We start from the raw sequence: 15,563 nt of genomic DNA, 5'->3' as shown, positions 1-15,563 counted from the left end.
TTTGTTTACTGTAACTGAGGAAGGTTTCTAATTGTTGTATAGAAAGCAAATAACTTTGTGAATCAGCATGAAAGATTCCTGAAAATATTTCATATACATCACTCCAAGATTCTCTTATAGAAAAATATTCTTTTCAAAATATTCAAAGTATGTATGAGGGAAAATGTTACTGAATCAACAGGCAGTCATTTTCTGAGTGAGTCATTAGTTGTCTTGTCACAGTTAAGAGACTGGAAGCATTATATCCCCCATTTTTTACAGCACTGCAGTAAAAAATGCTATTACTAGAAGGAACTGATCCTGAAAGATTTGAGGTACTATGAAAAAGGAAAGGCTAGAAATTGAAGTTAGTAAAGTTCAAATGGAGAAGAGACATGGAAGTAGGTCCCATGAATGGAATTATCAGTGTTTTCTGCCAACAAGCTAAGGAAATCCTCCTTTACTTGTCATGGTCATAATAAGAATGGATAAAACTTCAAAGAACTTGCATAAGACAGATGTGTGCTCATCTGTGCAAATACCTGTCAAGGAAGAAGAAACAAAAAAAAAAGTCTGTATTCCTATCAGTCTCAGTCAAACTGTATGAAAGTTAAAAAATTGTGTATAGGATTTTTCCAGGTTCATGAGCTATATAAGAAATATTAGTAGGAACTGTACTTTCTCCAAAAGCAGTTGGACTACTTGAGAAATTGCTCATAGCATGGATTTACAGTCTAGGGCTATGAGGACTTTAATTAATCCCAAGAATAACTGAAGAAGATGGGGGCTTTTTTTTCACCCCAAAGCCCAACTACTAGAACCTCTTTTCATTACATGAACAGATCCAGGGGTCTGGTGCTATCACACATGACTGTGTCGGGACACTGAAGTACTGTTCATGAGGGTGTCTCTCTGTCCTTGAGCTCTGTATGACGTTATGTGGCATGCTCCAGAACTACGAATTCAGTTCATGTGTGCTCAACCCCATGAGGCAGAAATACTGGAAAGATAATACCTTAACTTACAGAGCAACTAAAAATGGTCTTCATGCCTTTTTATAAAAGCAAGAGAACGTTTCAATTTCTTTGACAAAAATCTCTTTCTACTTTTGACAGCTGTTTTATCATGCATCCTAAAATCAATTTTCTTCAATGGGTCTCTATGGATTTATACACAGAAGCAGTACATGATTAACCAAGCCTTGCTTAGCCTAACTAACTAATCTCCCTAATGCTACTACTGAGTGACTGAATAGCAAATCTTCCCAAGTGCGTCACTGGCTCCAGACCCACAATATGTAGTTGCCATAGGGAAAACAGGTGAGAGGAAGAGAGGAGAGAGGGTGTATACACAGAGACACTCCTGATGATTCTTTTTTATCCCTTCACCTGTTAAGGGACTATTTAAATCCCATGCCAAGTATCTCTATTACCTGTACCTGTGCCAATGAATTTTGTGGGTGTCTCTACCTTATCCACAACTATCTTACACATAATAAAATTATAAAGACTGTGCCTCTCAGCCAAAAACATTTTAAGATTCTTCAGACTGAAAAAATATATATTAATATAACCATCAGAATCAGTGCTTGAAATTTATGTGAGAGGAGAACAATTTCCTCAGGTACAAAACAACTTGCTAGTGAAGATCCAGGAGAAAAAAAAATGAATGAGTAGGAATGCTACTTCTGTTATTTGTTTTCCTGAAGAAACTCCCTCCACTATTATGCAGATTGGTGCACTAGCCTGGTCCAGCTGTTCCCAGATCAGGCACATTGCTTCATAGAATAGTCAATGTCTCCAATCCTTCCTGCCTCACCTAAAACATACATATTTATTGAACTCTTCCTTTTTTTGTTCAAAATCTGTAAGGAAATTACTAAGCATTAGAAAAGTTCTGCAAATATTCATAAATAGGACTGATCTTCTAAGGTTTTATATTTCAAACTCATCATATCTGAAAAAATACAAAAAATATATATATAAACAAATAAATAAAAGAGCACAAGCTTGAAACAAAATGGCCAAGGGCTAGAAATAACCCACTAATAGTCAATTACCAGTCATTGAAGAAATGCAATGGGTAAAAATTATTTAGGCACAACAAACAGAACATATAAGAAAAAACTGAGCAAGAACAACGTTGTACAAGAAAATAGGACACCTGACCTGGCCTGCTAAAATGAATGCCATCAAACATCATATGACACATAACCTGGAGTTGGGAGGCTGAGGGCTAAGTACTTGCCTAAAGGCTCAAACATCAAATGATAGGATAAGATCTCAATACCACAGTGAGACGTCTTGCTGTATACAGTGAGCTGAAGCTGTACATATGCCTCAAGAACCCTACTTCTTCAATTAACACTTTTTTTAAAGATCACCTGACTCACCTTTGGTTGAGGCATAATATTGTTACTACCCTAGCTTATACTGGTAAGGATCAACAAGGCTGCTTCTGGGAAGGCAACTGTTGGCTAAGGGAGGTGAAGATTACCATCAAACATTAAAACGACTTGGGAGAACATCTTCACTAAAAAATAAAAAATTAAAATAAAAAAGAAAACAATAAAGTAATGACTGTTTTTGGAACATAAATATTTTTTCTTAGTATCATTTACTTCAGATTGTTACAATAGCTAAAAACAAGGACTTCAACAGTGTTTTTACAGATTACAAGTATAATGTTGGCTGACAAAGTTCCCACTATGTGATATATAGAGAGATAATGGAATAACGTATACTCAACACAGTGAAAACAAGAGGGAAAAAAATCTGTACAACCTACAAGCTAGTATTTGAACAGTAGCAAAACTATAACAGGAAATTGAGACAATAAGAAGGGAATTAATTTATACAAAGCTGAGAAAGACTAGAGTTTTCTGAATTAAAAACTAGTAGTCTTGAAACAACACAGAAAGATGAAAAATTATGCAGGATATTTACATGAAGAGATCAGTTCTGAGAGGTGTAAAGAACAAATGCAACACAACTCTGGATTTTTTTAATCAAGATTTCCCTCCATCTTCTCTCTTGTGTATGTCATGCCCTTTAAAAATAATTTCCAAAGAAACATTTCACGAAAGACATCAAACATATAAGCAATCAGACCTGCCAGGAAAGGAAATGAGGATGTGACAGGGACAAGTTTGAATCTCATTAGAATTCCTGCCTGGGAGGTTATTGTTAACCTATTTTCCCCCTCCTTTCAGAAGCCATTATTTGTGTGAGTTAGAAGAAAAGAAAGGAGTGAGAGAGGGAAACACAATGAAGGTCTTCTTAAACTTTAAATGGCTTCTAAGTTATATGCATAGTTTAACTTATGGGAGATACTGATGCTACTGAAACTATAATTATCTTTATGTGTAGATAAAGGTGCAAAAACTAACGAGACAAGAAAATTGCTTAAAATGAGGGAAATTGTTACTATAGCTAGAAGTGCTAAGCTTTATGTGAAGCATATAAATAGAGCTGTTTCAACAAAAGCTTTTATACATTCTGATCACTCCCATTTTCAGTGCCTTTCAGTATGTGATAACTCAAATAATATGTTATAAATCAGTGAATGAGTAGGTCATGGAAAATATGAGCAATGCAGTGCAGTCATTGCTAAAGACAGCCAAACTAACCCCCCTTCCCCACCCTAAACGTATAGCTTATATAACTTAAAAGCTTAATGTAATTTATCTGATATTTTAGCACCACTTATAGAATTAATGTCATGTGAGTAAAGAGATGGTAATTATGTAGCATTTCTACTTCTTTTTCAACAGTTTCTGCAGTAACCTTTTGCCAACTCATCATCTATACCCACATGATAAATTCAAAAACAAACCCTGTAGAAAAATATTTCGTCCATAATGTGACATTTTAATCAACAGGTTGCCTGGACAGGTGTCCTGGCATTTTTGCCTGACTTCCTCTTTGTTGAAATGCATTGCTTGGAGAAAGTGATCCATGAGTATCAACCAGCTTTCCTGGGCCTCACTTCCCTCCAAGTCTTTATCCCATGAGCTATCAAGCAGATCCCTGAGAAGGCCAAAGTCTGCTCTCCTGAAGTCCAAGGTAGCAAGCTTGCTGTGTGTCTTCCTTGCTTTCCTAAGAATCTTCAATGCCACCATTTCATGGTCAAGGCTGCCCTTGAGCTTTACATTCCTCACAATCCTCTCCTTGTTGGTGACAATGAAGTCCAGCATAGCATCTCTCCTTGTTGGCTTCTCTGTCACTTGGAGAAGGAAGTTATCCTCTACACATTCCAGGAGCTTCATGGATTGTTTATGCCCTGCTATGTTGTCCCTCCAACAGATATCAAGGTGGTTGAAGGCCCTCATGATGAGCCGGGCTTGTGAATTTGAGGCTGCTCCTATCTGTCTATAGAGGGCCTCAACCACTTGGTCATCCTGGTTGGGTGGACTGTAGCAAATCTCCACTATAATATCACCTGTCTCTGCTCTTCTTTTAATGCTGACCCATAAGCTCTCGGTCAGCTCCTCATCCATCCCCAGGTGGAGCTCCACACGCTTCAGCTGGTCATTCACATAGAAAGAAACACCCCCACTCGCATCTTCCCCATCTGTCTTTCCTAAAGAGCTTGTATCCTTGCACTCCACCATTCCAGTCATAGGACCTCTTCCACCACATCTCCATGACGCCAATAAGATCATAGCCTTGCAGGCATGCCCATGACTAACTCCTCTTGTTTATTGTCCATGCTACCTGTGTTTGCATAGAGGCAATTTGACAAATTACTGCTGTAACAGGCAAGGTAATGGCAGAAAACATTCTAGGTAGAAAGCCAAGCTATAAGTCTTCTTTATACAAATAGATCTAAAGGTATTGGTGTGAGGCAAGGAGCATAATTTCCTTTCTTTCTTGGACCACTTCTTAACAACCTAAAGAAAGAAAATTCCATGGGCAGTGTAAGTTAAAACATGTAAGAATGGCATGTCTTTCATTCAATAGCAGCAAACAGAGGAGTGGCTGTGTACTAAAGTACTTCTAATTCAGCTAATCTCCAAAGGGTTGATGCAGATTCTGATGACTGATCTGCTAATTTTTATAACATCTTTTTAGTTTACAGTAATGTACATTTACCATTTCCAACTGTTGGTTTTTGATTCCCAATAAGCACTGCTTAAATGACATTATCAATTACAGTGTCATCTTCCTCCTCAACAACCTTCATTATATTCTTCTGCTATGGAAAAGAACAAATTGAGGATAACAAGAATTCAAAATTGAAGGAAACAGTGACAATTTTCTGTTCTAAGGTTGCTGAGCCTACAGCCTGCAGGCACTCTCAATGCAGCTTTGTTTTCTCTGTGTGATGGTCATGACTATACATTTTCCCATTTAAGTTTTCTTTCCGAAGCCATGTGCTTCTGGAGAAACATGTTTTGCTGCTCTCTTGGCTCTCAGTTAGAAGGATTCTCTTTATTTGGAATAGCTCAAAAGAATACTCACCGATTTGTGAACTGTAAGAGAAAGGTTAGGATGTCAACAGCTGTGTTATGGGCTTACTTCAGTCAATACTCTTCTTCACATTGATAGTTCTTCACCTTTAGAAGGACAAGTAGTTACTTCTTGGTCTGTGTGAAACATAATGGAATATGAAAACAGGAGAACATATATGCTGTGCTTGTGATGTGCAACAAAGCTAAAGCTACTGCTCCAAAAAGAAACAAGGGAAAAAATGCTGAACTTTCAGTGTTGTCATGATAGATTTAGTCCATTATCATTTTTGGTTTCATAAGCTAATATTTCATAAGCTTTTCATAAGCTAACATTTGAAAGAAGCCAGGAACTTCTTTTATCCTCTGGCTGAACATCATAACCAGAAAATATCCCTGAAGACTTGACATAGGTTTCTGTAGACAGAGAGGTAGTAGAGTGGTGTTGACAAAGTCCACGGTGTTTTTCTGTTCTGTGAGTGTACACTGCAATGCATGCAGTTGCATAGACATACTAAGCCTGGCACTAAATGAGCCAACTCATATGTAGGTAACACTATGATTGTGGTGTCACGAATACTAATAAAACCAAACTGCCTGAATATTTTTTCCAGGAGTGATGGCAGCTGAAAATCTGCCAGAATCAAGCAAATCTAAAACAAATATTTCTACACAGCAGCCACCTAGGTCTTTGCTACTGTATTTAGTCTGTTTTGTAATGTAAGTGCATTGCTGATACACGCCAAACACTAAATCACGACTTCCATTCTATTTGTCAACAGAGGACACCAAATGATCACATGAAAAATCACTAAGCTCTCTAGAATCAAGAACCAAGATCATTCCACTTCTAGATGACTTAGTTTGAGCATTTGCACAAGGCTTTGAAAAGAGTGGAGAAGTTCACAAGTTATATACTATGGCATTCGATTTTAAGCACTTTCCCCTTTACTACATTTCATCTTTGGAAACAACATAGTTAACATAGAACCAAGAAGATACAGGTTGCTGATTTGGTGGGCACATGTCATGTTGTCATGTTAAAACAATTTTCTGGGTTAAAAAAAATCAGTATTTGCCCTTCTTTCCACTGATTGAAAAAAAAAATGTGTCTACTGCTGAAATTATCAACTTGGAGAGTCAGCAAAGGTAACAGAAAAAATCTGGAAATACTGCCATGGATGCAGAAAATGTCTGTTAAAGCTGAGGTGATACAAAGGAAGCTGATCATAGTTCCTAATGCAATTATGCCTCATTGGAAAACTCTAAATTTAGTTGTGTTTTCAAGTTTTTGTCCCTCCTATATCTCCCATTTTGAAAGGTAACCATGCAGATCTATCTTTCCTCAGAAAAGTATGCAAAAAACCGAGCTGAAAAAAAACATAGGAAACTGCTAATAGATAAAACACATCTGCATGTTTTGTAAAACACGTCTAAAAGACAGTGGAAACAACATATATATTCAAATTAAACCCACTCTTATCATTCCACAAGTTTAAAGAATGAAAATCTAAATAAAACAACTTAATACAAGTTTCAGAAAGTTTTGGTTATTTGCTTGTTCCATGCAAAATTGAGATGGATCTGTGTCATGCTACTTGCTAAATAAAGGAAAATGACTCATATCCTTAACAACTGGAGGGATTTCTCACAAAGCTTAAGTTTGAAGCTATCATATTGTAATAAGCAGAAACAAAGCATTATATAGGATTTTTATCTATGTGTGAGGAATAAGGTTCCATGCAGAAGTTTAATTGGTATTGGTGTGAAGAAAAAATAGAAACTGTGAAGCATTGCAGTGAAGGCTTTGAAAAAAAAAAAAAAAAGACAAAGAGGTATTGTTTTCCTATTGTTTATTAATGGCCATAGCAATTTGCTATGTAATTCCAGTATATGATATTTTTTATTTGGTGGTTCTTACAGTAAGCAAGGCTGAATGTAAAGCATGCTGTGAAATGCGCGGCTTTTGATGTGAAAGTCACACACAGTGTCTGGCTGTTGCCCATACACAGTTAAAAAGCAAAAGCAATTTGACCATATTAGGCTAATTTTGCTAGACAGATTCAGTTCATGCTTCAGCTGTCAGAACAACTGCTGCCTTTATACTGTAACTGATTTTGACATTCCTTTGAGCAACTGAAATATCACAGATTCAAGGTAGGCTAGATAATGGTGCCGCTTTATTCTAAATCCTGAGATTAGATTAACAAAATGTTTGTACTGAAAAAACTTCTGATTTTCCCAAGCATAGAAATGTTTGGACTGCAGTTGTTTGACATAGGAAATAGATAATGAAAATAAATTATTTGGAAAATACATACACAAATATAAACTAATGCATGCACAAATTACTTCATGTATTTGCTGGTTTATATGGTTTATTCCATTTATAAACATGGCTTATTAATGGTCAAGCCTGTGCAGTCTTAGTTCCCATCTACTGGAACAGGGTCAAAAGGTCTTCATCTGTTTACAGGTTCAAGGTCTCAGAGCAGTAATAGAAAAGAGCAAGGAGAAACTTCAAACCTATCATAAACTACATGAACTGTACATCTTTGAACAACTTACCTGATCTCTTACCATCTGCCAATAAAAGAAGCAAAAATGCTTTCTGCCTTTGTCACAAACATGATGAATCAACTTATCCAGATCCCATCTCCCCAGAGAAGAGTAAACTACACAATATATGTGATCATTGCTATGCGGTTTAAAAAAATCACATAGTAAAAACAACAGTTTTACTGGTTGTGGGAGGGATACGAATGTAGAACTTAGGTTTCTAAACTTACCTACTACATCCCACAAAAACAAATGGGTCTTCTCTGGAAAAAGAATTGCCAAGAAAACTTGACTAGTAGGAGTTACAGTCTGTGGCAGAATTTATAAACCTTATAATAAGTGTGACAAGTCATATTAGAGCAATTTTTCAAATTTCTGTCCTGGCATATTCAGCCTGCACTTCTAACCACACTGATGCAACATTAATGTTGCTTATCCTTTTTTTTTTCTTTTTTTTTTCCAGCCATAGTCCCCTTTGAAATATATCTCTGACATTTGTTTAACTTTGTTGATGCTGTTCATCCATTCTTAACCTTAATTAGACCATAATTGTTCTAGTCATGCTGGTGTAATCTGCCTGGAAAACTTCTATCATTTTGGATGCAGTTTCCACAGATGAAGAATGCAGATATATTATGGGCATGTGTATTTAGCCTTTAAATATGCTCCATATTAGTAGGTATCTTTGCACGTAAGGCTAGTGACTACCTTCAAGTCAAGTAGAAATTAGATTATTTTTTAAAATAAATTTTTGTTTGTTGAGTTTGGTCTACAAAAAGTCAAAACATCACCCAAAAACTGATTAGAAAAAATTCCAGTACTTCACTGGTCTGTTTGTGCAATACATGGAGGCATCTGTAAGCACTCATTTGCGCTTAACTACTGTGAGTTTTTCTGGAAAAAGTGAGTTTGATTTCGGTGTAGAAGTTCAATCTTTGTCTTCTGCCAGTAAAACAAATGCTTAAACTTATTTATTCTTATTCTGAGTGCTTTCAAATTTGAGTCCTGCCTAGTGTCAGTATAGATTGTCCAAACCACAAGACTACTGTTACCTTCACTGTACTTCGTAGTCTCCAATATCTACCTTCCTTTAGGCAGCTGTTTTGCATGCTGTCTTTGTATAACTACATAATAAACAACTTTGCATGTCACATGAAAAAAAAAAAAAAGTCTTTCTTACCTTATTTTTATCTTTCCAGAATTTTAATATGTAAGCATTCACTCCAAGATTATTTTCCAAAACATATATATACACTTCAAGTATTCTGCAGTAAATATCAGAGGACACATTCTTTGTTATCACTTTGGAGATAAAAATGCAATTTTTAATTCTTTCCTAAAGATACAGATTTGAATAATCTGTCAAAGAGCTTTGGCCTAGTAGAATTTACTAAGGTGAGAATACTTGGTTTGATTTATTTTTTAGTTGTCCTTGAAACATGAGAAGATATTTCATTTTAGAATAAACAGAATAGCTTTTCAAGAAATCCATAAATCTGAGTTTTATTTCCTTCATAAACAGTTTCTATAATTTAATGTTTTGTAAATTGCAAGTAAACTCCAGAAAATTCAGCAAAAATAATAAATATAAAATGAAAATATTTAGCATTATTTCTAAATTAGAAGAAATAAAAGAAATAAATCACTCTTCCCCTATAACTGTCAGATTTGGAAAATTTTTTGAGTATACCATAATTAGGAATACTTATTACTTCCCCCAACCTTCTGATCACAGAATTCCATTTTCCCATTTTCACTTAATGTTAAGTTTGGAGATAAAATTTTCTGTACCTATTATCTGTCTTAGATTAGTTGTGTGGAAGTTTTCCGCTGAAATCTTTGGATGATGTCTGAGAGAAGATTTAGGTAAGATTTTTTTTTTATACTCAAAGTTAAGCTGAAATTTACCAACAGTTTTCCTGATAGGTTTCATGTTATTATAGTTAATACATGCATACCCACCTTTCTGTAAGCAAAGCTTGCCCATATTCAATATACAGGATGGACTGTGATGGGGTAAAAATTGTTTAAGAAATGCCTGCATATGGTTTAGAAATTGAGAGATACATAGTTGTGATGAAAACCTGAGCAACTGAGGTTAATTGAACATTTAAATGATCTAACTCAGTAAGAAATATCACAAGTTTCTCAGAAAGAAACTGTGGTTTTAGGTAGCTGATTGTTATCCTAGAGAAATACTTCTGTTATTTGTTTGACAGCAGGCAAAACATACAAAGCACCATTTTCAGAAATGACTGAAGTATGACTGAGTGTTTAAGAGAAGTTCTGAATTGGAGCTTAGAATTCTGTCTTTAACAGGGCAAAACAAAAGTTATCAGTCATAACAGAAAAAGGCTGTGAGGGAAGGAGGGATCATAACAATTCACTGTATCAGGCTGCTGGCACTACCAGTTGCTCCTGACAGAGGTGTGCCAAGGAGAGCTACACTTACAGACCCAGATCAGCTCCTAGGTCTCCGCTTGAGACAAGTGTCAGCTGCCATGGGTCATAACTGTGGTATTCCCTTAGGTCCCAGTCCTTTAGCTGGCCAGAACATCCACAGTACCTTTCCAGGTCACCAGTTCCTCAGAAACGTGGTCATTTAATGGGAGACGGGAAGGAGAGAGAAGACTTGCGAAGGGTCAAAATGAAGCCAGGACGCCTTGCCTTCTTCAGAAGTAGAGTCATTCCCAAGCTTAGAAATAGCTTGAGATGCATATTTTCAGAAATAATAGGAAAAGGAAAGAAAACATTGGCAGACATACCATCGATACATAACAGAGTTTGTATGTTGAGCTAATAAAATTCTACTCCAGGAGATAAAGGACCTACAGTAGTTAAGGAGATAAGCCTGAATGTATGAGAGGTTATAGTATGTCTGAGGGTTTCTGCCGGTGTAAATAGATGGGAATGCAAAATTTAGCCTTTGACTAAAACAGTCTAAGATACATAGGAAAAAAATTCGTAATAACTAACAGAATAGATACGGGTTTTGTTCACACAATATACTCAGATGAGAACTTAGGGATATGAAAGATATTTCCTATCCATGTCAAGTAAAGAATGGGTTAAATAAAGCAGCAAAGGGTTGATCTCTGTAGTCCCTGAAGCTCTTTCTGTGGATAGGTTACTGCTTCTAGACACACACCTGCTTCAAGATGGAAAATCCTGACTCAGCCAAATGGCTTGGAGAAAGAACCCCACATGAGCCATCAGGAGAGGTACAATAGAAATCCACATACCCCAATAAAAAAAAAAAGAAAATATATTGTCAGCACCTATGCATTAAATATTTTTGAACATTTGTCCATTCACACAGAATTCTAAAAATACTGTACAAGAATGATCATAGCTTGGAAAATATGTACTCCAGGTGTTCAATAATGCTACTTTTAACAGATTCTTTTGCTTCAGTACTAAAAGATAAATTTGCTTCATATCAGTTCTTGTAAGTAAACACCAGTGTTCTGTCTTCTCAAGAAACTATACTTGTTCCCTTAAAAAAAATAGTTATGACTGACATAATAATTGATGAGCATATAGGGAAAAATATAAGATACTTCAAAAAGAAAACAAACTGAAATTCATACTGCAAGCTTCAGAAATTTAATATTTCTGTCACAAGTAACTGGGACAGAGATTATTTCATATACCTCCCACTACTGTCTTTAAATAGCAAATTAAAGTTTTATTTGGTATGAATATTTCTTCATTCAAGGAACTAAACTTCTGAAGCTCACACATCACACTTTTTTTTTTCCTCCAAAACTACTTCTTTTCCTACAATCATTAACTTTATAGAATCAGTCAAAACCATGTCATGGAAAAATATTGGAGGAAAAGAACAAATGCAAGTGATTTGAGAAGAAACACTAAAGCTCCTAGAGGGTCCCAAGAGTCCAGGTTTCTATGTCTGTCCAAAGAAACACAGGATCTCCCTTCCTGTCTGAGCTAGACACAGGGACTTTGTGAATAAAAATAAAGTAAAATTAAATTAAAATTAAAAGAAAAGCCTAAATCTGATATACTTAAGGGAAACCGACAGCCTGATGACCCTGCAGTTTAGAATCAGATAAAATGTCAGAACTATACTTACAAATATGAGAAATAGGTAAACATTTATTTAGTGGCTCTAAAGTGAAAAGAATAAAAATTAGAAACGTGATATAAAAAACTAAAATGACCCACAAATACTCTTTTGATGTCAGTCACCATGACATCATGAGCTTTTTTTAGAAATGGAAGTGTGCTATGATTATGTGAGGCAACTAGATAAATTTTGCTCATAAAGACCTTGGAAAGTTCAGTTAGTTTGAACATGTTAAATTGAGAAAGTATGACTTATTAAAATACAAACATATCATCTTCCTTACTAGTTAATTCAACTGCTTGGAAACCACTATACTGCTTGAAAACTCTGTAACTGCAACAGGCTGTAGAACAGGCTCTGTGTGAGTCAGAGATATTGTGAAATCACTGAGTTACAGAAAAATGAGATTCCTTTACAGAACGGAAAGATCTTCCTGATTCTCACAGAAAGGCCCGTTTACTTAGATATCTTCTATGACTGAGACTTCTCACCAGAAAAGCAATAAGAAAACAGTACTATACATATATCCTTGTTATATAGTATACTTTTCAGTTTAGAGTATTTTGAACTAAAATGAGTACTAAAACAAAGAAAGCAAGCAAGCAAGCAAGCAGACCATGATTCAAGTCTTTGCTTTGCCATAGACTTCTTGTGTGATATTGGGCACTTGTTCTCCTTTATCTGCAAATCTCAGTAACATTAACCACTTTACAGCAGCATGTGTTCTGTTCTAAAGACGTTCAAATGAGATGGAAAAAGGAGTATTTATAAATCTTTGAAAGCCCTGATATTGCAGATCTCTTTAACAATTTGGTACAGGAAATAAAGAGACAAACAACTCACAATTACCAGTATCGTATTGTCTTTTTAATTCCACTTCTCACCTTAGCACCTACATCAATATCTAATCGAACATTTTATTTTTATTTATTTATTTTATTTTTTAAGACCAGAGCTTAAAACCTTATTTGTTCCTTGAAGTGTACTTCTGGCAATTTAGACTGACTGTGAACGATTGTTTTATACAGTGACAAAGAACTGCTGTGCTGTCTTGTTCTGCTCCTGCACTTCCAGAGAGACATTTTGGTCATGTAGGAGAAGAGAGGATTGCTTTCCTGTGTGTCAGCAGTCTTTCCTATACCCATGATATATGAACCATGTGCCTCTGGGCAAATACAGCCCTCAAGGCTGAAGAGAGAACGCAGCAATCAGACACTGTGATACTTAGGAGTTATGTGAGAGTGCATATGATGACATGAGTGTGTATGATCATGATGACTTGATCTGGAAAAATGTAGAAATTGTGCCTGTTTCCAGTTTGTTTTATTCACATTTTTGGTTTATTCATGTTTGTATTTATTTTGATCTCAAAGTACTTCCCAGTTTTTTTGCTTGTTTGTTCTTGTGATTTCTGTACAAATGATAAGTTAAGTATCAGAGCTAGTTACTAAGATTCAATCTTTGATAGCTCAACATTTGGAAAGGAGGATGCATTTTTCACGTAATATATATACATCTACTACCTGAGAGGAAATCATATACTGTTTTCAAATGGATATGCAGTCTGTGAAAATAGTTTTCAAAGACACACAGCTTTGCCCACCACCATGTTACCTGGCCATGAAAGCTCCAATATTGAACAGCTAGCTTCTGAATTATGGTACCTCTTACACTGAACCGCTGCTTGTGGAAGATCTGGTAATATGGTGGCTGTTGCAAAGCAGGTAGTAACACCTCTAGAGACTGGTGGTTAACTTATTTCAGCTGCAAAACAGAGAAAGACAACCTTCATTTCCCAGCACAGCTTATTATACATTTCAGTTTGGAGTGAAAAAATAGTTAATATAACAGTCTACAAGTCTAAACTAGAAAAAAAGATTTAAATATACTGTATGTAACTAAAACCCTGTTATAAAAAAAAATATATTTGCCATGTGTGCTTCTGAAGAACAGATGCTCTTCTAAGTATAGAAGTCATTAAACTGAATTTTTATATACAGGGATGACCTTTCTTTGAATTTGTTTTTGAAAGTAGTTTTCCTGTTCTGGCATAAACCTTAATTTACTCTAGAGAGAGCAGTAGATCATGACATTTCAGTTTGTAGTAAAATCTAAATTTTCCATTGAGCTCTGTGATTCTTTTTTATTTTTATTTTTTGATTAGTTGCTCAGTTTTTCATGTGATATTAAAATAAACCGCAGGTTTGTTCTTGAATTGATATATGCTTTTTTTTTTAGAACTGTATGATCAGTGCAGGCCTTGCTAATAGTATGTGGCACAACAAAGATTTGTGTGTGTGTGTTTTCCTTCTGTTGTCCCTTACTTTGCTGTAAGACTGTTTGTAAACTTTCAGAATAGGAGGAGTAAGAAACAGTGTACCCCAATACTTTATAGCAGGCATCAATCTGCTATATATACATGTGCAGTTTTTTCATTGCTGCCCTGAGTTGCTGTATGCACTAATTTTTATAAATCTCTCAAAGGGTAGACACTTTTTAGCTAGAAATGGTTACATTCTTCACTCATTTTGTAGAAATAAAATATGTAACATAGTTGCTAAAATAATGTGCTCTATGCCAGCTAAAATTACAAGAATGAAACACAGGTCATTCAGCAGGGGATAAAAAAGATGACTAACCATTAAAACTATCACTTACTATACTTACTGTCCAATAACACAGCAGGAAATAAGAATTAAAGGAGCAAGAAAAAGCCAAAATGCAGAAGTGATCTCATCCTTAGCTCCAGGGTGAGCATGGTGTGCTGTGCCCAAACTGAGCCTTTTTTGAATACCTCAGAACAGAGGCTTTAAGCAGTGACCCAAGGGGGTATTAGGAGTAACTCTATCTATAGTAACTCATTTCACTTTTCATATTTCCTATGGATAATGTTTGCTATTCTGTTCAGTTTAGTGAAGTAATGAATCTGAACTGCACTGAAAAGCAAACATATAAAACACCAGCTACTGTTATTATTAGTATTGAAATGAGTTCTGATGTGCCCTAAACTTAGGATGTTTAAGATTAATTCCTCTATTTTGGTTCAGATACAGGGGGAAAGAAACAATATTGAAAAATTATTTTTCTCTCACATGCCTTTGAGTTGCAGACTTGAAGAGTTATTTCTTAAAAACAAACAAACAAAACAAACAACAACAAAATCAAAACCCAAAAATCTATAATACAATTCCAATGTGGAATAGATGTCTCGGTCCTTGATCTAAAAAATAATAAAATTTCTCACCAAATTCTTTAGAGAAAAATTATGGACTCTCTAGTAAATCAGTAAAGGAAAAAAAAAAAGTGTCTTCAGAAATATTTTAGGTGTTTCTCCTTTGTTTTTATACAAACAATAAGCATTAGCCTATTTACAACAAAATAAAAGTTACAGAAATATAAAAAGAAAGTAAGTTGTGGTGCCTTACTTTACTCATTAAATGAACTAAACTTAAAGAGAATCTGGAGTAAGACTGGATGGACTACTTT

At 35.4% G+C, this 15,563-nt stretch overlaps 1 protein-coding gene across 1 annotated transcript in view; it reads right to left on the bottom strand.

Annotated features, from left to right (window-relative positions):
• Window positions 1-1,436: 1,436 nt before the first annotated feature.
• The window catches only part of LOC106035178 (cytochrome P450 4V2-like), a 168,791-nt gene continuing 154,664 nt past the window's right edge, over window positions 1,437-15,563 (bottom strand). The window contains exons 31-33 of the mRNA XM_066996261.1: window positions 13,692-13,841; window positions 5,442-5,566; window positions 1,437-4,870 (exon numbers count right to left, since the gene is read on the bottom strand). The gene's annotated coding sequence lies outside the window, so the exon portion shown is untranslated. The remainder of the gene's footprint in view (window positions 4,871-5,441; window positions 5,567-13,691; window positions 13,842-15,563) is intronic.

This window comes from Anser cygnoides, chromosome 4, assembly GCF_040182565.1.
Source record: "Anser cygnoides isolate HZ-2024a breed goose chromosome 4, Taihu_goose_T2T_genome, whole genome shotgun sequence".
Classification (NCBI taxonomy): Eukaryota; Metazoa; Chordata; class Aves; order Anseriformes; family Anatidae; genus Anser; species Anser cygnoides.
The sequence above is the reverse complement of the archived record's forward strand: the minus strand, read 5'-3'. Positions and strand labels throughout refer to the sequence as shown.